Raw genomic sequence first — 25,321 nt, forward strand, 5'->3', positions numbered from 1 at the left:
AAAGTGCCACGTGTCCTGCTGAGTCACCAAGCTGCTGAGTCACCGAAGCTGCTGAGTCACCGAAGTTGCTGAGTCACCGAAGCTGCTGAGTCATGCGAAGCCACGTGTCAGATCCTGATTCGACCGAGGAGGAGGCCCAATCCGAAGCAGCCAGCTCTCCGGCCGAAGCTTCGCCCTGCTGCCGCGTGTTCCGAGCCTCACATAGCCTAGCTCCGAACCTCGCATGTGCACCAGTAGGCCGCGGTCCACTTAGAAGCTGCCAGCGAGCCCTCGCAGGTGCGACCGATGTGCGAGCCATGTGCAGCCTCGTGCGAGCCACCCCCCTGCGAAGCCTCTCAGCCGTCGGATCAGAAGACTCTTAGCCCTTGGATCAGAAGCTTCACCCTATAAATAGAACGTTGCGAGCCTTCTCGGATATTTTTAAGAAATTGCCATATTTAGCCCCTTTTTTCATATTTTCTTCACCTTAACCTTCCGCGAAGCCCCAGTATCGATTGTAAAGCCCGGAATACTCCACGAAGTGCTCGTGAAGCCCGAAAAATTTATCTTTTCGGTTTCGAAGCCTGACTTTTGCAGATCCCGGTTTCTCAATAAAACTCCCGGTTTTATTAGAAACGATCATTTTAGGAAACGAATTGCTGCTCGATTTTCATCAAAATATGTGAGTGTGTAGTTACTTTCAATTTACACATAGATATGAAGTATTTACCTTGAAATACGTGTTATGTGTAAATATATTAATTGTTTAATTAAGGTGACTGTTGAATTGATGTTTTATACAAGTTTTAAACTGTATATGCTTTTTATCTACAAAATATGTTGGGTAGAACATGGGTAGATGAAATAGTTGATGTGTGTTAAAAAGGTGAGAGGCCTCGATGTTGTTGTTGTTGTTGTTGTTGTTGTTGTTGTTGTTGTTGTTGTTGTTGTAGTAGTCATCTAGTGGAGTATAGATGACGACCACGGACTTTCTAGACAGTCTAGTGGAACACTAGCAGGTTCGCAACTTGTACGTGTTGATGAATTAAATGTTCATTGTCGTACTCCATCCCCCTCATGGTTGCCTTAAGGACATATATGGCTGAGGAAACCCCTTAGCATTAGTGTCCATCCCGATGATAATCCTTAGGCTAGGTCCCTTGTGATCGGTGTTTAGGGACGTAAAGTGAGGACAACGGAAATCGGTAATCAGGGTTATTGTTGATTGGTGAACTTAATAAGTATATTATTATTGTGGGTTGAAAACCCTATATGCTCACCAGGCTCCCAAGCCTGACCCACTCAGTTTTTATGATTACAGGTAGTAGACCCTGAGCATAGTCGGAGGACGACGACAAATTTTTGGATTATAGGCCAGTAGTTGTAAATAACTATTGAAAGGCTTATAATGTCTTGTTTATGCTTTTGATCTGTATCGGAACATGACATCCCGAGGTTTTGATATATATGGAAAATATATACCTTCTTAATGAAGGATTTTGATAAAATTTTATTATATGTTGTTTGGGGACCAATTCCGCAACATCTTTTAAAAAGATTTCTCTGATTTTATTTTAAAAAGCATAAATTAAATCGGTCTTTTCTGGCCGAGATAACCTCAGTAAACCTCACCAGAGTACCATTCGTACAGTACGTCAAGTTCAACCCGAAGACCCATACGGTTGGTCTATCGCTGAAGAAAGTATATGCAAGGGTAGTATATAATCAAGGTTCTACAGACTTAGAATTGATGAGCACTTTGGGGGAAACCCTAAGCCCTAATGAGCCACTGCAATTAACTTGGGCAGAGTTCTTAGTGCACTTCAAGCGCAAGTACTGCTCCGCCCAAAACGTACTTGAGTTAGAAAACCAATTTCTAACGTTGCAGAAGGGGAGTATGACCGTTGACGAATATACGAATAACTTCACATACAAAATGGAGTTTGCTTTGCGTATTGTCCCAGATGAGTTGGCAAAAATAGACAGGTACGCAAAGGGACTTCCATGGGTGTACGCGGTGCCAGTACATCAGGCAATTATTTTGGAGGCAGCTATCTGGGCTACCAAGTCTGTTGAAGATATGATAAAAGGGAGAGTCGCCAGCAAGGTTGAAGTTGGCGAAAAGAGAAAGTTTGAAGGAACTTCAGGTTCCAATAAAAAGAATAAATTCTCGAAGACTGGTTCAAGAAAGGTTGGAGGAGGAAGCGAAGCCAAGTGGTGTGACAAGTGTAGGAATTAAGAAACATGCTGGGAAGTGCAGCGTGGAAGTCACTTGTTACAAATGTGGAAAGCCAGGGCATTATGCCAATGAATGCACCTTCAATAAGAACGTATATTTTGGATGCAATGAAGAAGGTCATATTTTGAGGGACTGCCCGAAGAAGAAGGACGCAGCAAAACCCAATCTACCACCAAAGCTGAAGGCGATAGCCTTTCAGATGACACTCGAAGCTGCGAAAGAAGAAGCCGATGTCACTTCAGGTACCTTTCTCGTAAACGAATTCCCTGCCCAAATTTTGTTTGATTCTGGAGCCAATTACTCCTTTATATCGCATGAATTTGGTAGAAAGCTAGCTTTGCCTGTAGATATGCTAGTTAATGCTATAATAGTCGAGATTGCTAGTGACAAGTTTGTACCTGTTAGCCATCGTATGAAAAACATCCTCATTGACTTGGATTGGAATAAGTTCCAAGAGGAATTATTGCCTATCGAGTTAAATGGATTCGACATAGTTTTAGGAATGGATTGGCTTAGCGCCAACGATGCAGAAATACTATGTAGAAAGAAGATAGTAAAAGTAAACTCGCCAGGGAAAGAGTCGTTTATGGTGTATGGAGACAAACGCAGAGTAAATTCTGGAATCCTTTCCCTAATGAAAGCCAGAAAGTGTTTGGCCAAGAGATGTACATCATATCTAGCGTTCGTGATCGATGATAAGATGGAAAAGAAGGAAGTGCAGAATATTCCGGTGGTGTGTGATTACCTGGAAGTCTTTCCCGAAGATCTTCCCGGATTGCCCCCTGATCGACAAGTAGAATTTCGTATCGACTTGTTACCAGGAACGACGCCGATAGCAAAAGCACCTTATCGATTAGCGCCAACCGAAATGAAAGAACTTATGACACAACTTCAGGAGTTAATGGACAAAGGTTTCATTCGACCTAGTTCATCGCCCTGGGGAGCCCCTGTGTTATTTGTAAAGAAGAAAGACGGGAGCATGAGAATGTGCATCGATTACAGAGAGCTGAACAAAGCGACGATAAAGAACAAGTACCCGTTGCCAAGGATCAATAACCTGTTCGACTAGTTGCAGGGTTCGAGCTATTTCTCGAAGATCGGTCTTAGGTCGGGATACCATCAACTAAAGGTGAGAGAGCAAGATATCGAAAAGACTGCGTTTAGAACGAGATATGGACACTATGAATTTTTGGTTATGTCGTTCGGACTAACCAATGCCCCATCAGCTTTCATGGATTTGATGAATAGGGTTTGTAATCCATTCTTAGATAAATCAGTGATAGTATTCATAGACGATATCTTGATTTATTCGAAAAGCAATCAGGAACATGAAAAGCATCTACGTGAAGTGCTAGAAGTCTTGAAAAAGGACAAGCTGTATGCAAAGTTCTCCAAATGTGAATTTTGGATTCAAGAAGTCCAATTTTTAGGTCATATGGTTAACCAAGAAGGAATAATGGTTGACCCAGCAAAGATTGAAGTTGTAATGAAGTGGGAACAACCAAAAAGTCCTATTCGAAGCTTTTTAGGATTAGCTGGATATTACCGAAGGTTTATCCAAGTCTTTTCTTCGATTTCTACTCCATTAACAGCTTTGACCCACAAAGGAGCTACTTATGCTTGGAATGAGAAGCATAAGGAAGCCTTTGAGAAGTTGAAGAAGAGATTGTGTGAAGCACCGGTTCTTTCATTGCCTGAAGGAGAGTTGATGACTTCGCAGTTTATAGCGATGCATCTGGAGTTGGGTTAGGTTGTGTTCTGAACCAAAGGGATAAAGTGATCGCGTATGCATCGAGGCAATTGAAGGAACATGAAAAGAACTACCCCGCTCATGATCTGGAGTTGGCAGCGGTAGTATTTGCCTTAAAGATATGGAGGCATTATCTTTATGGCACAAAGTGTAAACTTTTCACTGATCATAAGAGTCTCCAATATCTCTTTAATCAGAAGGAATTGAACATAAGGCAACGGCGCTGGTTAGAGTTACTCAAGGACTACGACTGTGAGATACTTTACCACCCTGGTAAAGCAAATGTTGTTGTTGATGCTCTCAGTCAGAAGGTAAACCTTGAAAAGAAAAGGCCAAGAGCGTTGAGAATTGAAGTTGTCTCGACAATTGTGGAAAGTATAAAGAAAGCTCAAGAGGAAGCTTTAGAGAAAAATGACCGAAAGGAAGAACGTTTGGGCAAAACGTTAGTGTTCGGTACAAACAACCAAGGGTTGAAGGTATTCCAAGATAGGATTTGGGTACCTAAGATGGGCGGAGTAAGAGATCTTCTGATGGAAGAAGCTCACAAGACCATGTACTCGATTCATCCCGGCAGTACAAAAATGTATAGGGATTTAAAGCCCTATTATTGGTGGCCGACGATGAAGCTCGATGTTGCTAAGGATGTGGCCGAGTGTGTAACTTGTGCTAGGGTTAAGGCACAACATTAGAAACCATATGGGAGTTTTGAACCTTTACCCGTACCCATGGGTAAATGGGAAGACATCACCATGGATTTTGTAACTAAACTACCCAGAACAAGGAACGATCACGACATGATTTGGGTGGGCGTTGATCGCTTCACTAAGAGTGCGCATTTCATAGTAGCCAAAGAGAAATGGTCTATGGATAAACTTGCGAATTCTTACATGAAGGAAATTGTGAGGCTTCACGGTGTTCCGCTAACGATTGTATCCGATCGTGACAGCCATTTTACCTCAAGGTTTTGGAGGAGTCTACAAGAGGAATTGGGTACCAAGTTGTGTTTGAGTACAGCTTACCATCTGCAAACCGATGGTCAGGAACGAATGATTCAAACATTGGAGGATATGCTGAGAGCATGTACCCTAGAATTCCAAGGTAACTGGGATGAACACTTACCTCTAGTAGAATTCTCCTATAATAATAGTTTCCACTCGAGCATCAAGATCGCACCTTATCACGCTTTGTATGGGGAGAAGTGTCGAACGCCATCATGCTGGCTGGAAGCTGGGGAAAAGCAGTTTATCAGACCTGAAATAGTCCATCAGACTGCTGAAAAGTTGAAAGTGATAAGGGAAAGGATGTTAGCTGCTCAAGATCGACAAAAGAGTTATGCGGACAAGAAAAGACAACCGATATCCTTCGATGTTGGAGATTTGGTTTTACTTAAAGTCTCACCGTGGAAGGGACTTATAAGATTTGGTAAGAGAGGGAAGTTGAGTCCAAGGTTTATTGGACCATTTAAAGTTCTTCAGAGGATCGAGAATCAAGCTTACAAGCTAGAGTTACCGGAAGAACTAGAGGGTATTCATAACACCTTTCATGTGTGTTATTTGAGAAAGTTCACAGGAGATGTGCCAGACATAATTCCGATTTCTGAGTTAAGGTTGGATGAAAACAAGAGGTTGATCGAAGAACCTGAGGCAATCGTTGACCGTAAGACTATGAAGTTACGACGCAAGATGGTCGATTTAGTGCTTGTGCGCTGGAAACATACGAATGGACCAAATCTCACTTGGGAAACGGAGAGTGAGATGATGAGTCGCTACCCGCAGTTGTTTGGTGATATGTGATTCCGGGGACGAAATCATCCTAAGGGGGAGAGAATTGTAACACTCGTGTTTCTAGCCTAGGCATTTATATAGAGTTGATAGTCTAGGTTAACCTTTGTAACTCATTTTGAAGAAATGAAAAGGAATGATGTGAATATTTTGTGAATTATGTGTTTTATGCTTAATTATTAGGGCTTAATTAATTAAGAATAAAAATAAGCGTCAAAATTAAAGTTTGAGATAAGCCTGATATCTTTACATAAAGTTGTAGTGATCGAAACAAGGATTTCGGGGATATAGAGAATACCAAAATCCGAGTTATAACGAAGAAGTTATGACATGTCGAAGTTTCGCGACAAAACCGGCACGATGCTGAATGTCGTAAAAAGTGAGTTTTTGATTAACTACTTTTTAGCCTTAGTAATCTAAACGAAAGTCGTAGTATTCGTTAAACCGATAAGTTCAATAAAAAGAACGCCCAAATCTGACTTTGTATGAGGAAGTTATGATTTTTCGAAGTTTTAGCTTAGCAGTAGACAACTAAAAACTCAAATTTTAGATCGAACGATTTTTAGCCGACACAACCTAAACGAGAATTGAAGGTCTCGTCATTAGGAGCACAACGGTAAAAAGTCTGACGAAAACGGACGTCGGATGAAGAAGTTATGAATTTTTAACGGATTTCCTGTCCCGGTCTATTAAAAATAATAATATAAAATTTAAATCAAAATTAGCCGACGAAGTCTAAACAGAAGTTGTAGTACGTAATTTTAGCTACGCGTGCATATAAAGAACGTCAAAAACGGAGCTCGTATGCGAAAGTTATGGATTTTAGAAGTTTTGGCGCGAAAATCGAGAAAATTCGCATAGTCACGAGTTGCCACGTCACCCTTGCTGAAAAAGTGCCACGTGTCCTGCTGAGTCACCAAGCTGCTGAGTCACCGAAGCTGCTGCGTCATGCGAAGCCACATGTCAGATCCTGATTCGACCGAGGAGGAGGCCCAATTCGAAGCAGCAACCTCTCTGGCCAAAGCTTCACCCTGTTGCCGCGTGTTCCGAGCCTCGCATAGCCTAGCTCCGAGCCTCGCATAGCCTAGCTCCGAACCTCGCATGTGCACCAACAGGCCGCGGTCCACTTAGAAGCTGCCAGCAAGCCCTCTCAGGTGCGACCCATGTGCGAGCCATGCGCAGCCTCGTGAGAGCCACCCCCCTGCGAAGCCTCTCAGCCGTCGGATCAGAAGACTCTCAGCCCTTGGATCAGAAGCTTCACCCTATAAATAGAAGGCTGCGAGCCTTCTCGGATATTTTTAATAAATTGCCATATTTAGCCCCTTTCTTCATATTTTCTTCACCTTAACCTTCCGCGAAGCCCCGGTATCGATTGTAAAGCCCGGAATACTCCACGAAGTGCCCGTGAAGCCCGAAAAATTTATCTTTTCGGTTTCGAAGCCCGACTTTTGCAGAGCCCGGTTTCTCAATAAAACTCCCAGTTTTATTAGAAACGATCGTTTTAGGAAACGAATTGTTGCCCGATTTTCATCAAAATATGTGAGTGTGTAGTTACTTTCAATTTACAGATAGATATGAAGTATTTACCTTGAAATACGTGTTATGTGTAAATATATTAATTGTTTAATTAAGGTGACTGTTGAATTGATGTTTTATACAAGTTTTAAACTATATATGCTTTTTATCTACAAAATATGTTGGGTAGAACATGGGTAGATGAAATAGTTGATGTGTGTTAAAAAGGTGAGAGGCCTCGATGTTGTTGTTGTTGTAGTAGTAGTCATCTAGCGGAGTATAGATGATGACCACGGACTTTCTAGATAGTCCAGTGGAACACTAGCAGGTTCGCAACTTGTACGTGTTGATGAATTAAATGTTCATTGTTGTACTCCATCCCCCTCATGGTTGCCTTAAGGACATATATGGCTTAGGAAACCCCTTAGCAGTAGTGTCCATCCCAATGATAATCCTTAGGCTAGGTCCCTTGTGATAGGTGTTTAGGGACGTAAAGTGAGGACAACGGGAATGGGTAATCAGGGTGAACTTAATAAGTATATTATTATTGTGGGTTGAAAACCCTATATGCTCACCAGGCTCCCAAGCCTGACCCACTCAGTTTTTATGATTACAGGTAGTTGACCCCGAGCATAGTCGGAGGACGACGAGAGATTTTTGGATTATAGGCCAGTAGTTGTTAATAATCGTTGAAAGGCTTATAATGTCTTGTTTATGCTTTTGATTTGTATCGGAACATGACATCCCGAGGTTTTGATATATATGGAAAATATATACCTTCTTAATGAAGGATTTTGATAAACTTTTATCATATGTTGTTTGGGGACCAATTCCGCAACATCTTTTAAAAAGATTTCTCTGATTTTATTTTAAAAAGCATAAATTAAATCGGTCTTTTCTGGCCGAGATAACCTCAGCAAACCTCACCGGAGTACCATTCGTACAGTACGTCAAGTTCAACCCGAATACCCATACGGTTGGTCTATCGCTGAAGAAAGTATATGCAAGGGTAGTATATAATCAAGGTTCTACAGACTTAGAATTGATGATTCCGCTTTAATTTCTTTTCCTTGTTTGGATGTGAGCTTAAAGAAGAATTATTTATTCGACTGTCTGTTCAATCTTAATTATATACGACTCATATACACGAAGCTGTGATTGATGGACTAAATATGACTTCTGATATGAACTTCAGGACGGAGACTGCTCAAGACTACGAGTGATCGTGCGGCCATGCGACTAAACTTAGAAGCCAAACTAAGACCTTCCCTCCGAACATGACATAAGATGCAGATGGAACAAACTACTTGTCCTTCCCGTAATTCATGAGTATTCACTTTCGAATCTGAATTTCGAGACGAAATTCTCTTTAATAGGGGGATGATGTGACAACCCGAAAAATTTTTGCTTTAAAATCCAGTCCAAGCAACCTTAAGTCAGACTCACTCCTACTCACATTGGGCATTGTTTAGAGTCTATTTGAGTGTTCTGAGCCCAATACACTCAAGGAATGAGTGCTAGGAAGTACCAGCAAGAACCACTGAACAATGATCGAGCCTAAAACACCAACACCATGAGTTCACGGCCACCACATTGGAGTTTACGGCCATAAGCTCCATGTGGGCCGTAAGTCTCACCCCATATATACAAAGTTTGACCATTTCTTTCATTTCTTTCCTTCTTTGGCCGATTTTCCTCCATTCTCTCTCAAGTACCAACCAACTTTCCATCCCTAGATCAGCAAAAGTGTAAGTGTTCTATCCCTTTATTAGTTTATACACCTTATTAACTAGCTTCATACATTGATTTCATCCATGAAAATCATGTTTGTTTAGATCTTCAAGAAGCACCAAGAACACACACTAGTGTTCTTGGACCTTAAACTCCCAATCAAACTTCTAGATTGAAAGTACACTTATCCTAGATTGTTATACACTTGAAAGAGCTTGTTTTATACCTACAAATCACAATGAAACACAAGATCAAAGGTGTTTACGGCCAAGGCATGTTCTTGGGTCGTAAACCCTAAAAGATGGGGGCAAATTGAACCCTAGTCCCTCCCTTAGCCATGGACACTAGTCTACATCACATCCTTGAAGTATTTAGCACCTTAAGCATCAAAAAGACGATGAATACATAGACTTTACGACCGTAAACCCATGAGGAATGGTCCATAGGCCGTAAACTCTATAAAAGAGTGAGATTGTGCCACCATGACTTCCTAAGGCTTAGACTTAAAGTAAGGATGATTCTTTATGAATTATAAGACCTCAATACACAAAATGATACTTAATACCATGAGTTTACAGCCGTAAACTCATGGGGAAATGACCATGGTCCGTAAACTCATGAGTTATTACCATTTGGACCATAAACTCAATAGCAATGCCTTACAACCCTTAGATGCAACCTTAGGTTCTTATAACACTTGAATCCAAGTGTTTTCCTTGTTTTAGGGTGATTATACTTGTCTAATTAGTGTTGTAATCACTAATTATATACATATATATGTATTTATATGTTATTAGGATTGTTGTGTGTGTTCAAGTCTTCACTTGACACCTAGCACTTTGTCTGACACTTCCATACAATTCACTCACTACAGGCTATACAAGTTGAACATCATAGTTATTATATCAATCACATGTGATTAATAACTATCAAACATATGGAATTGCTATACTTTCAAACCGTTTTATCAAACAAACTACTTTTAAATCGTTTTATAAACTGACATCAAGTCATGATTAATTATTGTTTCAAATCCGTTAAATGTATTACAAAACCTCCTTTCAACTTATGTATTGTTAAAAACCACATCTATACACTTATGTAGTAAGTATATAAATATGTATTGATAAGATAGTTGTGACTTCAACTCCAACACTTTTGTATAGCAAAAGTGTATAAACATACATGGACTTTTCAAACTACATTACTAGTAAACTATAATAGGTATAGTTTAGGAGATACTACTTGCTATTCCTAGTACAAAGGGAACATACAAGAGTCAGTTCATTCATGTGTCTATACAAATATACTACATACTATATGAAGAGATACTATTACATACTATATGAAGAGATACTGATACATACTATATGAAGAGATTAACACAAGTGGCATAATGTAACGACCCAAATTTCACGTCCAAAAATTTCTTTTTAAAACAAAACTTTTAGGAAACGATTGTAATTAAAACACAGTCTGGTCAAACCATTTCATAACATACATCGTGTCTGAAACCGAAACATGGAAACAATCAACTATTAGAGTACAAAATCCCAGAATGACTCATGGTGCGGAAAACAAGGTGCGTGTATGATGTGCCGCTACCGCGCCAACTCCTTCCCCCTTGAAGAAGAGGTACCTGAAAACAAAACTGTAAACTGTAAACGCGAAGCTTAGTGAGTTCCCCCATAACACCTCATACCATCCAAACATTCAAGGAATAGCTAGGAGATACGGGCCTCGCCCACACTCCGCTAGCTGGGAGATACGGGCCTCGCCTACACTCCGCTATCTGGGAGATACGGGCCTCGCCCACACTCCGCTATCTAAGAGATATGGGCCTCTCCCACACTCCACTATCAGAGAGATACGGGCATCGCCCACACTCAACTGCTAAACCATAACATACAAGTATCACACAGACAACGAGTATAAACAATTCTATCATACTGGCATATGTCATAATCAAACTCAACCATGAGATACGGGCTCTGCCCACACTCCGAAACTAACATATCGTCTAAACGGGTCGGCCTTGGTGCCTTAGACCCATTACTACTGGAAGGAAACTCACCTCGAAGAGTAGCTACCGAAAGTTTGACTGCTTGACGTCTGGCTGCTGCACCGGTAATCCTCTGGCTACAAACCCATAAACATAGATTAGCCACTCATAAATACCCTTAGGTCAATTGACTGACCCATCCCTGGTCCAAGGTCAACTCTTGGTCAAAGTCAACTTCCAGTTGACTGGACTCGCCGAGTCGTGGCACAAACTCGCCGAGTCCTTCTCCTACTAGCCCGGTCCTACTCGCCAAGTCCCTCTCTCCACTCACTGAGTCACCCTTGACTCACTACTCGGGACTATGGAACCGACTCGTGATCCGACTCGCCGAGTTTGAGAGCAACTCGCCGAGTTCCACGAGCAGATCTCCTACTCGCTTCCAATCCTCACCAGAACATCCCGTAAGAGGATTTGGGGTTTTGGGACTACGTTACACTGCTAATTCCGCGTGTAGATACGAAGGGTTGGACCTTAAACACTTAAACCCCTCTTACTCAGTGAAAGTTCATATGACCCGCCGAGTTTAAAGAACAACTCAGCGAGTTCCAGGAATCTTCATAGGACTCGCCGAGTTGTTCATCCAACTCACCGAGTCTCAAACCATCTTCATAGAACTCGCCGAGTTCCACTTTGGGACTCACCGAGTCCCCTTGACCCACTTCCCATACAGACCAAAACTGAGACATGCAACGCTTCTAACCCATAGATCTATGCTCGTAGGGCATGCTTATCACGTAAAGTTGCAAACTTTACGTGCATGCATGGCCTTATGAGCTCAAGAAGGCAAATCCAAGCTCTTTAAGGGGTCATATACTCAATAGGGACCTCAATAACCCCAACCACAGAGACTTTATACTTCTAGGATGTCCATAAGATCCCAATTTGAAGTCCTTTCAGAACTTAAAGCATAAATACATGGAATTTGAGGTTTTAGGGCTTGAAACCACTAATTTGGGACAAAAAGGGGATCCAATGAACTAATGATCAAGGTAAGAACTTTTCTACCTAAATGGAAGCTTCTCACAGTGTAGATTCCGGATCTACCTCCCCTCCTTGCACACTTCAACCTCCTCTTCCTTCCTCTAAGCTCCAAACCTTCTCCACAAGGCCAAAATCACTCTCAAGAATAATATGGGGGCTAGGGTTTCTCTCTACAGCTCTTTGGAAGTGTTAGGGACTAAGGAGGCCAAGTTAGAGCGTTTAAATAGGGTGCAAACGCCTGGATTAGGGTTTTTGTCCAAACAGGGTCTACTCGCCGAGTCCGGGGACCGACTCGCCGAGTACAAAGTTCAAACCCCGCACCTTAACCCGCTCCTACTCGGCGAGTTGGTCCTTCAACTCGCCGAGTCCAAGGCCAAAATGCATAAAATTAAAATATTAATCACAAGGAGTATGTACCAGGAATCAGCTGCTACAAATCTCCCCCACTTATTTCAGACTTTGTCCTCGAAGTCTGCTGCTCGATCCTGAAACAGCTCGGGGTAATGCTCCATCATCTCTTCCACCGGCTCCCAAGTCCACTCCGATCCCTTTCGATGCTGCCATTGCACCTTGACGAGTTCCACCCTCTTGTTCCTTAGATCCGTCGACTTCCTGTCGAGGATCGCCACAGGCCGCTCGATGTAATTCAGGCTGTCATCGACCTGAATATCTTCCAAAGGCACCACTGCCGAGTCGTCTACCAAACACTTACGCAATTGAGAGACGTGGAAAGTGTTGTGGATCTATATGAGTTCGGCTGGCAGATCCAACCTATACGCCACCTTCCCCACCCGGGCTACAAGCCTGAATGGCCCGATGAACCTTGGGCCCAACTTTCCTCACTTCCTTAATCGGATGACGCCTTTCCATGGTGACACCTTCAGGAGAACCATATCCCCGACTTGGAATTCCAAGTCTGAACGGCGCTTGTCGGCATAACTTTTCTGCCGACATTGGGCAGTCTAGAGCCTACTCCGGACCTGCTGGATCTTCTCTGTCGTCTGGAGCACCACGTCAGTGCTTCCCATGACCCTCTGGCCAACCTCTCCCCAACATATCGGGGTCCTGCACCTCCTTCCATACAACATCTTGAAGGGAGGACGGTCGATGCTTGCATGATAGCTATTATTATATGAGAACTCCGCCAATGGGAGGTAGGTATCCCAACTACCTCCGAAATCCAAAACACATGCCCGCGACATATCCTCCAACGTTTGGATGGTCCGCTCGCTCTGACCATCCGTCTGCGGGTGAAAAGCGGTGCTAAAATGCAGACAAGTACCCAACTCGTCATGGAACTTCTTCCAAAACCTGGAAATAAATCGCACGTCTCTATCTAAAATCACTGATACGGGCACCCCATGTCGCGCCACCACCTCCCTGATATAGATGTTGGCTAACTTCTCGGTCGAGATGCTCTCCTGAATTGGGATAAAATGAGCGCTCTTGGTCAACCGGTGTACAATGACCCATATAGAATCCACTCTCCGCGCGGTCCTGGGTAGCTTCGTGATAAAGTCCATCGTAATATCTTCCCATTTCCACAACGGGATATCCAACGGCTGTATCTTGTCGTGCGGTCTCTGATGCTCGGCCTTGACCTTCCTGCAAGTCAAGCAGCGCTCAATGTACCAAGCCACATCCCGCTTCATGCAGGGCCACCAATAGTCCAGACGAAGATCCCTATACATCTTCGTCGCCCTGAGATGAATGGAGAATCGAGATTTGTGCGCCTCCTCCATCAAGACCTGGCGCACGCCTCCGAGGTACGGCACCCACACCCTGCGGTGTAAAGACAATAATCCCCTGCTATCACAGTCAAAGGAGGATACCTGACCCACTATGCGCTCACTCTTCCAATGTTCCTCCTTCATAGCCTCCTGCTGGGCCTCCCGAATCCGCTCCAAAAGCGGGGTCACCACTGTCATCCGCATGCAAATATCCCTTATCGGTGCCGCCTTGCGGCTAAGCGCATCGGCCACCACATTCGCCTTCCCCGGGTGGTAAAGGATCTCACAATCATAATCCTTCACCACATCTAGCCACCGACGCTGCCTCATATTCAGATTCGGCTGATCCATGAGGTACCTCAAACTCTTGTGATCCGTGTAAATGGTACACCGAACCCCATAAAGGTAATGTCACCAAATCTTGAGGGCGAAATCACCGCCGCCAACTCTAAATCGTGTGTCGGGTAGTTCGCCTCGTGAGGCTTCAGTTGCCTCGAAGCGTAGGCAATGACATGACCTCTCTGTATCAGCACCGCTCCCAACCCCAAAATGGACACGTCACAATATACCACAAAATCCTCTACGCCCTCTAGCAGGGCTAAGATTGGCGCCTCGCACAATCTCTGTCTCAGAACCTCGAATGCTGCCTGCTGCTCAGGCCCCCATCGAAAGACCACGGCTTTCTTAGTCAGCCGCGTCAGGGGTACGGCTATCTTGGAGAAGTCCTGAATAAATCTCCGATAGTAACCCGCTAATACCAGGAAACTCAGAATCTCGGATGGAGACTTCGGAACCTCCCATCTCATCACGGCCTCCACCTTGGCCGGGTCTACTGAAATCCCGTTCTGGTTGGCGAGGTGCCCAAGAAATTGCACCTCGCGCAACCAAAACTCACATTTGGAGAACTTGGCGTACAAGCTCTCCCTCCTCAAGGTCTCCAAAACCTCTCTCAGATGCTCCTCGTGCTCCTCCTGCGTCTAGGAATAAACCAAGACGTCATCAATGAAAACTATCACAGACCGATCCAGCATCGGTCTACATATGCGGTTTATGAGGTCCATGAATGTGGCAGGAGCATTGGTGAGCCCGAACGGTATCACCACGAACTCATAATGGGCGTAGCGCGTCTGAAACGCGGACTTCTTTACATCCTCCTCTCTGACCCTCATCTGATGATAACCTGAACGCAAATCGATCTTGGAGAACCAAAATGCTCCCTGTAACTGATCAAAGAGGTCATCAATCCTCGGGAGTGGGTAACGGTTCTTCACTGTTACCTTATTCAGCTCCCGGTAATCAATACACATCCAATGCGACCCGTCCTTCTTATTCAGCTCTCTGGAAGTGTTAGGGACTAAGGAGGCCAAGTTAGAGCGCTTAAATAGAGTGCAAACTCCTGGATTAGGGTTTTTGTCCAAACAGGGTCTACTCACCGAGTCCAGGGACCGACTCACCGAGTACAAAGTTCAAACCCCGCGCCTTAACCCGCTCCTACTCGGCGAGTTGGTCCTTCAACTCGCCGAGTCCGAGGCAAAAATGCATAAAATTAAAATATTAATCACAAGGAGTAAGTACCAGGAATCAGGTGCTACACACAATGCCACCGCCACCTCCTTAGTATGATCCTACTGTATTCCAAGCAGCAGTTACAGCCGACATGGTTGCCGCAATGTCACAGATGAACACAAGTGTCACAAGTAGGGCGGGCAGTGTTGCCAACCCTTCCAATCAGGGAGATAGTCAAGGACACCCAAGGGAGTGTTCCTACAAGGACTTCACTAACGCTAACCCTCGGTCTTTAGATGATACTGGAGGTTTCGTTGCCCTAACTCGTTGGTTCGAGAAGACCGAATCAATCTTCGAGATCTGTGCGTGCCCCGAGACAAGCAAAGTAAAATTTGCAGCATGAACCTTCATTGATAGAGCCCTAACTTGATGGATCAGCCAAGTCAAATCCTTAACTCTCCCGATAGCTAATGCCATGAGTTGGGATGATTTGAAGGAGTTGATGTTGGCTGAATACTGCCCGTGGGGCGAAATGTAAAAACAGGAGAAAGAGCTATGGAATCTGAAGATGAAGGGTTCTGACGTTGTTGCTTATACCGCTAGGTTCAGTGACCTGGCTCTTCTGTGTCTCGCGCTGGTCACCCCTGAAAACAAGAAAGTTGAAAGATACATATGGGGATTGACAACCCCAACTCAAGGGAATGTCTTAGCTGCTAAATGACTCACATTTGACAGTGCCAAGCATCTGGCACAAGCCTTAGTGGATCATGGGGATAGCCACAACCTCGCATCAACCGCTCCCAAACCACAGAAAGAAGGCAGCAGGAAGAAAAAGTTCTGGAACAAACACAAGGGTCAATCTTCACAGGAGCCCTCCAAGAAACAACAAACAGTGGCAGTCAATGTTGTTACCATTCCTGCTGTTGTTCCGACTACTCAAGCACCTCCCAGCAGATACGCTGGAACTCTCCCTAGGTGCGACAAATGCAACTTTCATCACCATGGTCCTTGTTGGGAGTTGCAATGCACTAACTATAACAAACAGGGGTATATGGCCCGCTTCTGCAAGGCACCTACACAACCAAATGCCCAGAACTTTGAAGCTAGAATTGGCCAAGCTTGTTATGGGTGCGGTGAAACTGGGCACTACAAGTGTAATTTCCCCAAGATAACAGATGATGGAAACATGGGGAAAGCGCTAGCCATGTAGGGGTGCAAACGAGCCGAGCCGAGCCTGAGCCTGACCAGGCTCGGCTCGGGCTCGTTTAAGTTCTAAGAGGCTCGAGCTCAAGCTCGGCTCGATTTGAGCTTCTTGTACTGAGCTTGGCTCGAGCTCGTAAATAATTATACAAGCTCGACTTGGGCTCGGGCTCGACTCGTTTTTTGTCTGACTTGCCTAAATAAGCTTAAGCTCGGCTTGAGCTCGTTAAGAAGCTTGTTTACTAATACCATAAATTCCTAATCCACAAATATGTTTTTATTTTAATATATAACAAAATAAGAAATTATATTATATAAAGGCTCATTTAGGCTCGCGAGCCTAATCGAGCTTAGTGACATAGGCTCGAGCTCGATCTCGTTTAATAAATGAGCTTAATATTAAGCTCGAGCTCAGCTCGGGCTCGTCTAAAATCGGTTTCGAGTTGAGATTTTAGCGATCCGATATCGAATAGCTCATGAGTAGCTTCCTATAGCCATGTGTCAGGAGGAGGCAGTTATAAACCTCACCATTGTCACAGGTACGTTCCTCCTCCACAACTCTTATTCATGCATTGTCTTCGATAGTGGTGCGGAGAGGAGTTTTGTTAGTCACAAATTCAAACATTTACTCAAACATAAATCCCAACCACTAAACGAAATGTTCACTGTCAAGATGGCTAACAAAAAGAAAGATAGCACTAACGACGTATTCATAGGATGCACTCTCACTCTAAACGACTATTCTTTTCCTATCGACCTTATGTTGGTTTCCATAAAGAGCTTCGATGTCATCATCGACATGGATTGGCTAAGTCCAAATCATGTTGATATCCTTTGCTACGAAAAGGCCATTCGCCTCAATCTGCCAAATGGCGAAGCCCTCGTTATCTATGGCAACAAACCCAGTACTAATATCCGCATCATCTCGTGCATCAAAGCCTAAAAATACCTACGAAATGAGTGTCACGCATTTCTAGCCCATGTAGTCAACGAAAAAAAAGAAGTTAAAGACCTCGAGAGCATCCCCAAAGTCTGTAACTTTCCTAATATCTTCCCCGAAGATCTTCCAGGAGTTCCTCCTGAGCGCCAAGTCGAGTTTCGAATCGACTAAATTCCTGGGGCTACCCACTAAAGGATTCATTCGAGCGAGCTTCTCACCCTGGGGAGCACCGATCTTGTTCGTTAAAAAAAAGGATGGATCTTTCTGAATGTGTATAGATTACCGTGAGCTCAACAAACTCACTATTAAGAACCGCTACCCACTACCCAGAATCTACGACCTCTTCGACCAACTTCAAGGAGTTAGTTACTTTTCAAAGATAGACCTGCGATCGGGGGACCATCAGCTACGAGTCCAGGAGAGTGATGTACCTAAGACAACTTTCCAAACTCGATATGGTCACTACGAGTTTGTAGTGATGCCCTTTGGTCTAACCAACGCACCCGTTGTGTTCATGTACTTAATGAATCGGGTGTGCCGCCCTTTCCTTGACAAATTTGTGATAGTATTCATAGATGATATACTTATCTATTCACGAAGCGTGGAAGAACATAGTCAGCATTTGAGACAAGTTCTAGAAACACTAAGGGCGGAGAAGCTATATGTGTTATTCTGTAAGTGCGAATTTTGGATTAGGAAAGTAACTTTCTTGGGTCACGTGGTTAGAGAAGAAGGCATACGTGTGGACCCTTCCAAAAATAAAGGCAATCGAGAATTGCTCAGCACCGAGAACGCCCACAGAAATTCGTCAATTCTTGGGTCTTGTTGGCTACTATCGCAGATTCATACAGAACTTCTTCAAAATTGCTAAACCTCTTACTGCCCTAACGCAGAAGGGTGTAACCTTTAGTTGGGGAGAAAAAAAGACACTACGTTCCAAACTATGAAGCAAGCCCTGCGCAACGCACCTATCTTATCCCTTCCAGAAGGGACAGAAGACTTCGTTGTATATTGTGATGCATCCAATCAGCGGCTAGGTTGTGTGCTTATGCAGCGAGGAAAAGTTATTGCTTATGCCTCGAGACAGCTTAAGGCGCACGAAGTCAACTACAATACTCACTATCTTGCGTTGGGAGTAGTGGTATTTTCCCTAAAAATCTGGAGACATTACCTATATGGTACCAAGTGCACTATATTCATCGACCACAAAAGCCTTCAACACATCATTGATCAGAAAGAACTTAACATGAGGCAACGACGATGGGTAGATCTACTCAATGATTACGAGTGTGAGATTCGCTATCATCCCGGTAAGGCCAATGTAGTAGCGGATGCCCTTAGTCGAACGGAGTACTCAGGTCGTAGGGTGAAGGCACTAACCATGACAATCCATTCCTACCTGTCCACACAAATCAAAGAGGCTTAAGAAGAAGCTTTAAAACCAAAACATGTGGTAAGTGAATCCTTGCGAGGAATAGAGAAGAACTTTGATATCAAGGGAGACGGAGTTCGTTATTTCATGAACCGGATCTGGACCCCAAAGTTTGGTGGTTACAGGGAGGTTGTCATGAACGAAGCCCACAAAACTCGATACTCCGTTCACCCAGGTTCAAATAAGATTTATCTAGACCTCAAGAAACTTTATTTGTGGCCAAACATGAAAGCAGAGATTGCTACCTATGTGGGCAAGTGTCTAACTTGCGCCAAAGTGAAGGTAGAATATCAAAGCCCTCAGGTTTACTTCAACAGCCAATACCTGAGTGGAAGTAGGGGCGGATCATAGTGGATTTCATTACCAAGTTACCCAAGACACCAGGTGGTCATGATACTATTTGGGTAATCGTCGATAGATTAACCAAGTCCACCCACTTCCCGCCAATCAAAGAAACAGACAAAATGGAGAAGCTAACTATAACCTACATCCGAGAGATAGTACACCTGCACGGTGTGCCCATATCTATTATCTAGGATAGAGATAGTAGATTCACCTCACGATTTTTGCAGTCACTTCAGAAGGCTCTTGGAACTACGTTGGACATGAGCACAGCTTACCATCCTCAAACTAACGGGCAGAGTGAGAGAACCATTCAAATGCTAGAAGACATGCTAAGAGCTTGCGTGGTCGACTTTGGTAAAGCATGGTGTAACATCCGCATTTCCAGGTATAATATTTTATGTATTTTAATTTGAGACATGTGGAGTGACTCGACGGTGCCTCAACTCGTCGAGTAGAGTCGCGACTGGTGACGTGGATTAATGAATGGACTCGACGAATCCGTGAGCCGACTCGTCGAGTCAACATTGTTGAAGGAAACCCTAATTTCTCGGGCTTGTGGCCTATTTAAAGGCCCTTATGGCCTCCCTTCCCCAGATGGAAACCGTAACCTGCCTTTCATTGTAGAGAGAGGGAGAGAGAGAGATAGAGAGAGAGAGAAAGTCCTTTTTAGAATTCTTGGGCATTTTGGAGGAAATATTTGAAGAGCTTGGTGGATCTAATCAAGAGGAGGTCTTGGATCTTGCATTCTTCTGTCATTAGCTTCTTTTCTGAGGTAAAAACCTATTACCTTGGCCTCATATTTGTTAGATCTCATTTTAGGGAGTTTCTAGGGTTTTCTCCCAAATCATCTTGAGCTTTTGAGTTATTTGAACATGGTTGAGGTTAGAACCTCAGATCTGGACTAGAGAAGGTCTTAAGAGTCCAAAGATTCGAGCTTTATTGAGTTGGAGGCAAGCTCATGAGCATTTAATCCTTCTTGGAGCTTGTAATGGCGTTATGGGGCATATATGCCATGCATGAACGTAAAGATCGAAGCTTTACGTGAGATTCGAGCCTAGGGAGTCTAGATCTAGTGATTGGAGTGATAGATCTGCCAAAAAACGTTTGAATGGGAGTTTGGACTGGATGGACTCGCCGAATCCATGTGCAGACTCGACGAGTCGATTAGGGTTTACTCGATAAAGCCTATGTGCTGTAACTCGACGAGTAGGCGGGAATACTCGGCGAGTAGAGTTGATTTTCATAAGGCCTCTGGGGAATCAAGGGGACTCGACGAGTCCTGCCGGTGCACTCGACGAGTTAAGTCAACATGGGCTGTTGAATCAAGTTGACTTTCGTTGACTTTTGGAGCTTAGACCAATTATGAGTAATGGAGACCATGAAGGGGTAGAATAGTCTTTTACCCTTACCAAGAGTTAGAGAGGGGTTAGTAGACATTTATTAGAATAATTTGTCTAATTAGAGATACTCACCATATGTATTAGGCGGAGGCTGATTCGGTGATTCGTGTACGAGGAGTAATAGCTTGCTTACTTCGAGGTGAGTCTTCTCACTATACTTTACCTAGAGTGGTAGCTATGTGTAACCAGAGGGTCTTATGTGCTTGCTTGAGTTATGCATGTTTGTGTGATATATATTGTATCCTACATTATTTGTTGCTTAGACCGGACCGGAGGGTCCAACAAACTATGAGGCCAGAGGCTTCTCAATAAGACCGGACCAGAGGGTCCAACGAGCAGTGGGACTAAAGGGTCCCACTGAGACACATTGACCAAGTGGGTCTTCCAGAGCTATAGCCTTGAGTGGCTAAATATTTGTATGTAGTATTTTGGGGAACTCGCTAAGCATTCGTGCTTACCGTGTTATGTGTTTATGTGTTTCAGGTACTTCCGAGGATCACAGGAAGGCATCAGTGTGATTGTACACACACCCACCGAGCCGGAGTTATATGTTTTATGGATCCTGGATTGTGATAAATACTTTTGAAAACTATATTGTTGATGGATAATTGGTGTTTTGAGCAATGTGATATGTGTTTTTATTATATTTAAAAATGAAAATTTTGTTTGAAAATTTACGTTGTTACACATGGGACACCCATTTACCACTGCTCGAGTTTTCATATAACAACAACTATCACACTAGCATCAAGGTTGCTCCATTTGAAGCCCTCTATGTTCGTAAGTGCAGATCCCTTCTGTGTTGGGCTGAGGTGGGTAACACACAACTAGCTAAAGGGCAAGTCCCTGATAGCACTCTCACTGGACCATAAATCATTCGAGAAACCATAGAAAAGATAGTACAAATCCGAGAACGGTTGAAAGCTTCAAGAGATAGACAAAAAAGCTATGCAGACAAGAGACTAAAACCTTTGGAATTCCAGGTTGGTGACCGCGTTCTGTTGAAGGTCTCACCCTGGAAGGGCATGATACGATTCAGAAAGCGTGGGAAGCTCAATCCAAGGTACATTGGGCCATTCAAGATCCTCGCTAAGATTGGCCTCGTAGCTTACAAACTTCATCTATCACAAGAACTTAACAACATATATCCCGTCTTCCACGTGTCAAATCTAAAGAAATGTTTATCTGACGAGACTCTTGTGATTCCACTCGATGAAATCGAGATAAATGAGAGTCTTAACTTCGTGGAAGAACCAGTACAGATCATGGATAGGGAAGTCAAATGAACGAAACAAAGTCGCATACCAATAGTGAAGGTTCGGTGGAATGCCAAGTGGGGACCTAAATTCATTTGGGAGTGAGAAGACCATATGCAACAAAAGTACCCGCATCTCTTCCCTAGTCCATAATGTATTCACTACAGAAAGAATTTTAGGACGAAATTCCCTCTAAGGGGGGGGGGGGACAATGTAACAACCCGTTCTTTCGGGTCAATAAAAGTCAATGAAATTCACACTACTTCAATCAAAGCCTACACTAGATCAAACAAAAAGAGTTGCACTAAGCACACCTAAGCCTATTACTTAGCTTGAATCATAATATATATCTTAATATATTTGTGTTTTATTCCAATGAATTTTAAAAGAAAGCCAATACTGAAAATCCTAACCTGGCACAAATGAAAATTCACATTTGCAACCCTTGTTGCAATTGTAGCATCTATAGACTTAAGGGTTGTTTATAACAGATTAAGTAAGCATGGTTTAAAACCTAGGTTAATTTATGTTAGTAAAAAGTTATATATAAATCAAAGGATTGAGGGCTAAAACATAAATATACAACTCATAAAGGTGTTCTCGGCCATAGAAATCAAAAATAGCATGAAATCGGTTTAAGGAATCTAACATGGGTTATGTTTTTGGCCATCAAAACCAAACAAATTGTGTTCTCGGTCTTGGTATGACTGAACACACAAGAATAAGGTCCATTAGGACCGAATTCCCCAAGGTCAAGCCCAATAAAGACCGAACACACCCCCTATATATGTATATATATATGTGTGTGTGTGTGTGTGTGTTTAGCCCATTTCCCAATTCATTTCCCACTTTTGCCACTGAACTCTTGCAAATTTTCCTCTCAAAACTCATAAGAATTTTACCTAGATCTTCATCCCATCTTCAAATCTTCAACCTAATTCATCAAACCCACCTTCAAATCTTCATTTATTCTTCAAATCTTCAAGCATCCCCTCAAGAACACAAGAGCACCACCGAATTCATCCCATTCCCCCACCGAAAACTCAATTTCCCACCGAAATCACCCTCTCCTTATTTCCAAATATTCCAAATTAATTTGTAAGTATTACTTACTTAATTAATTATTCAACTCACTATTTAAATTAATTAATTATTAATTTAAATACGACAACAAATACGATTATTTTTAGGGTAACGTTATTAGCGTGTACGCTTACTCGGGGATCGTTTCTTAGGTGTCTCCATACCCCTACAATTTTAAAGTTTTTAATGTCTTTAAGGGGAGAATACAAGTAAAACACGAAGGCTATTGTGTTATACAAATATTTTAAAAACCTTTGCAATCATTTCAAAACAAGCCTTCGCTACACTTCCTTAAAATATTTTATATATTTCAATCCTTTTGTAATATGTTGAGCATAAGGGTAATTACTTATACAATTAAATTGCAGATGTTTTTATTTCACTACGAAACATACATTTAAACTATAGTCGATATAGTTGGGATTCGTTACATTATTTTACTAAGTACGATACACGAAACAAGAACGCACAATCAAACTATAATAGGTATAGTTTGGAAATCACTACTCTAGTACATTGATACATATACACTCTAATAAAATAATTATTTAAGTATAATTATTTTACACTACAAGATACTTTAGTACGAGACAATACTAACTATTTTCTAATACAAGAGAGCACTACGACACTACAACACTACATGTAAACTAGTTGATATAGGGTTGTGAGGCACTACTTCACCAGTATCCTTTAGGGTACGGAACTAAATCCTATAAAGTATAACCAGAGTCTCTTAGAGGGAGAGCGTGAGATTTTTGTATAGATCTATAAGGGACTGACAATCCCACACAGAGTTGCTTGCAACAGGTAGGTCGGTAGATCTGAGGTGACAAATGTCATAATTATCGGTCGCCTGAAGAACGTCTTAGAGGTCGCTAGGTCATATCAACATGGTTATATGAAACTCACAACAGTATAACTAACACGTATGTTTATGGGATTAACAGTACTTCAATAGTTTTATTTAAATTTATAAAACAACAGTACACTACAGCTGGTGGTGACCAGCCATTCGTATAAGTTATTCATGCAAACATTACTATAGTAGACTACTTTTACTGCAACTGGTAATATCCAGGTATACATACAAATGCTTCATACAAATACGAACACAATACACTATTTTCTAACACAGAGTACACTAGTACAGTATACAAATACAAGGAACATACATGACTACACCACATTCACTATAGAAAATATTAGATTTTCTTGAGAAGCACACTAGCATCTTCAAAGTACAAAGACAAGTTTTCGAGTACTAAAACATACTTATGAACTCACCAGGTACACCCGTAGGATTTTGAGAACTAGTCACGTCTTTTGTACTTTGTATATACATTTTGATGTCATACAAATTATGCTATGAACAGATGTAAATACTATATTTTGTCTATATAATGGTTGTGTTTGCTTTGATTACTATTATACAATTGTTGTGGTACTGTACATGACGTCCTCCGCCCCTGAACGTTTCTGTCGTTTCAGTTTGAGGGTGTGAGAAAAGGACTCTCCTTGATGTTTAAAGGAGGAGATGAGAATGATGGGACATATCAAATCTGGTCTTCGGGTTTTGCTGATGAGGAGATGAGTAATCCTACACATGGAGCGATGTATGCTCAGTTCGAAGAAGGTGGTACGGATGATGAGAAGATTTATGGAAGATGCTTTGTTTCAATTGGTGCTAAAAAAATCTCCAATGACATCAAAGGTACGTAATCTTCTTGAATATCTTAATATTCCTTCAAGTACTTATCATGCAGTTTTAACAAATTTTGATGATACTCTTTCTTATCTTTATGATATTTTGATTTCCATGAGTAGAGAAGTTGAATAATCGAAATCATTACTATATGATGCTCGAAACAAAATGGAAGTTAAGAAGAGTATAATAGAGAGTTTAAAGCTTCAATTAAGGAATTTTATAGTAGATAGAGATTATGTTAGGACTGATAATATGTTATTAATTAAACAGAGGAACATTTACTGTAATTCTGCCAAATGTTTGTATGCTAAGCTAACTGAATTGTATCATTCATCTGATATTTGCAAAGAACAACATCGAAAATTGCTCCCTTTCTTAGCTTATCAGAGAGAAAAAGTAAATGCTACTTCGTATGATTGTGAAAAGAAATTTTTTGAGTTTGATAAAGTTCCAAATGATTCGTATGCAAATGGAATAGTTAATATTGAAGAATGGTTAAATGTTGATGATCTTGTGCATATTGTTAATGAAACTCTAACTAAAAATGAACAAGTTAAAATTTTAAACATGACTGAGAAGTCGACATTTGATTCGCAACAAAATTTCGCTAATATCGAAGATGAGTCTAACAATATCAGTGAAATTGAGGTAGAGGGAAGTGTCGATTGTTCTCAATTATCTGT

The sequence above is a fragment of the Lactuca serriola genome, chromosome 3 (genome assembly GCF_051521515.1).
Source record: "Lactuca serriola cultivar US96UC23 chromosome 3, Lser_US96UC23_V15, whole genome shotgun sequence".
In the NCBI taxonomy this organism is placed as follows: Eukaryota; Viridiplantae; Streptophyta; class Magnoliopsida; order Asterales; family Asteraceae; genus Lactuca; species Lactuca serriola.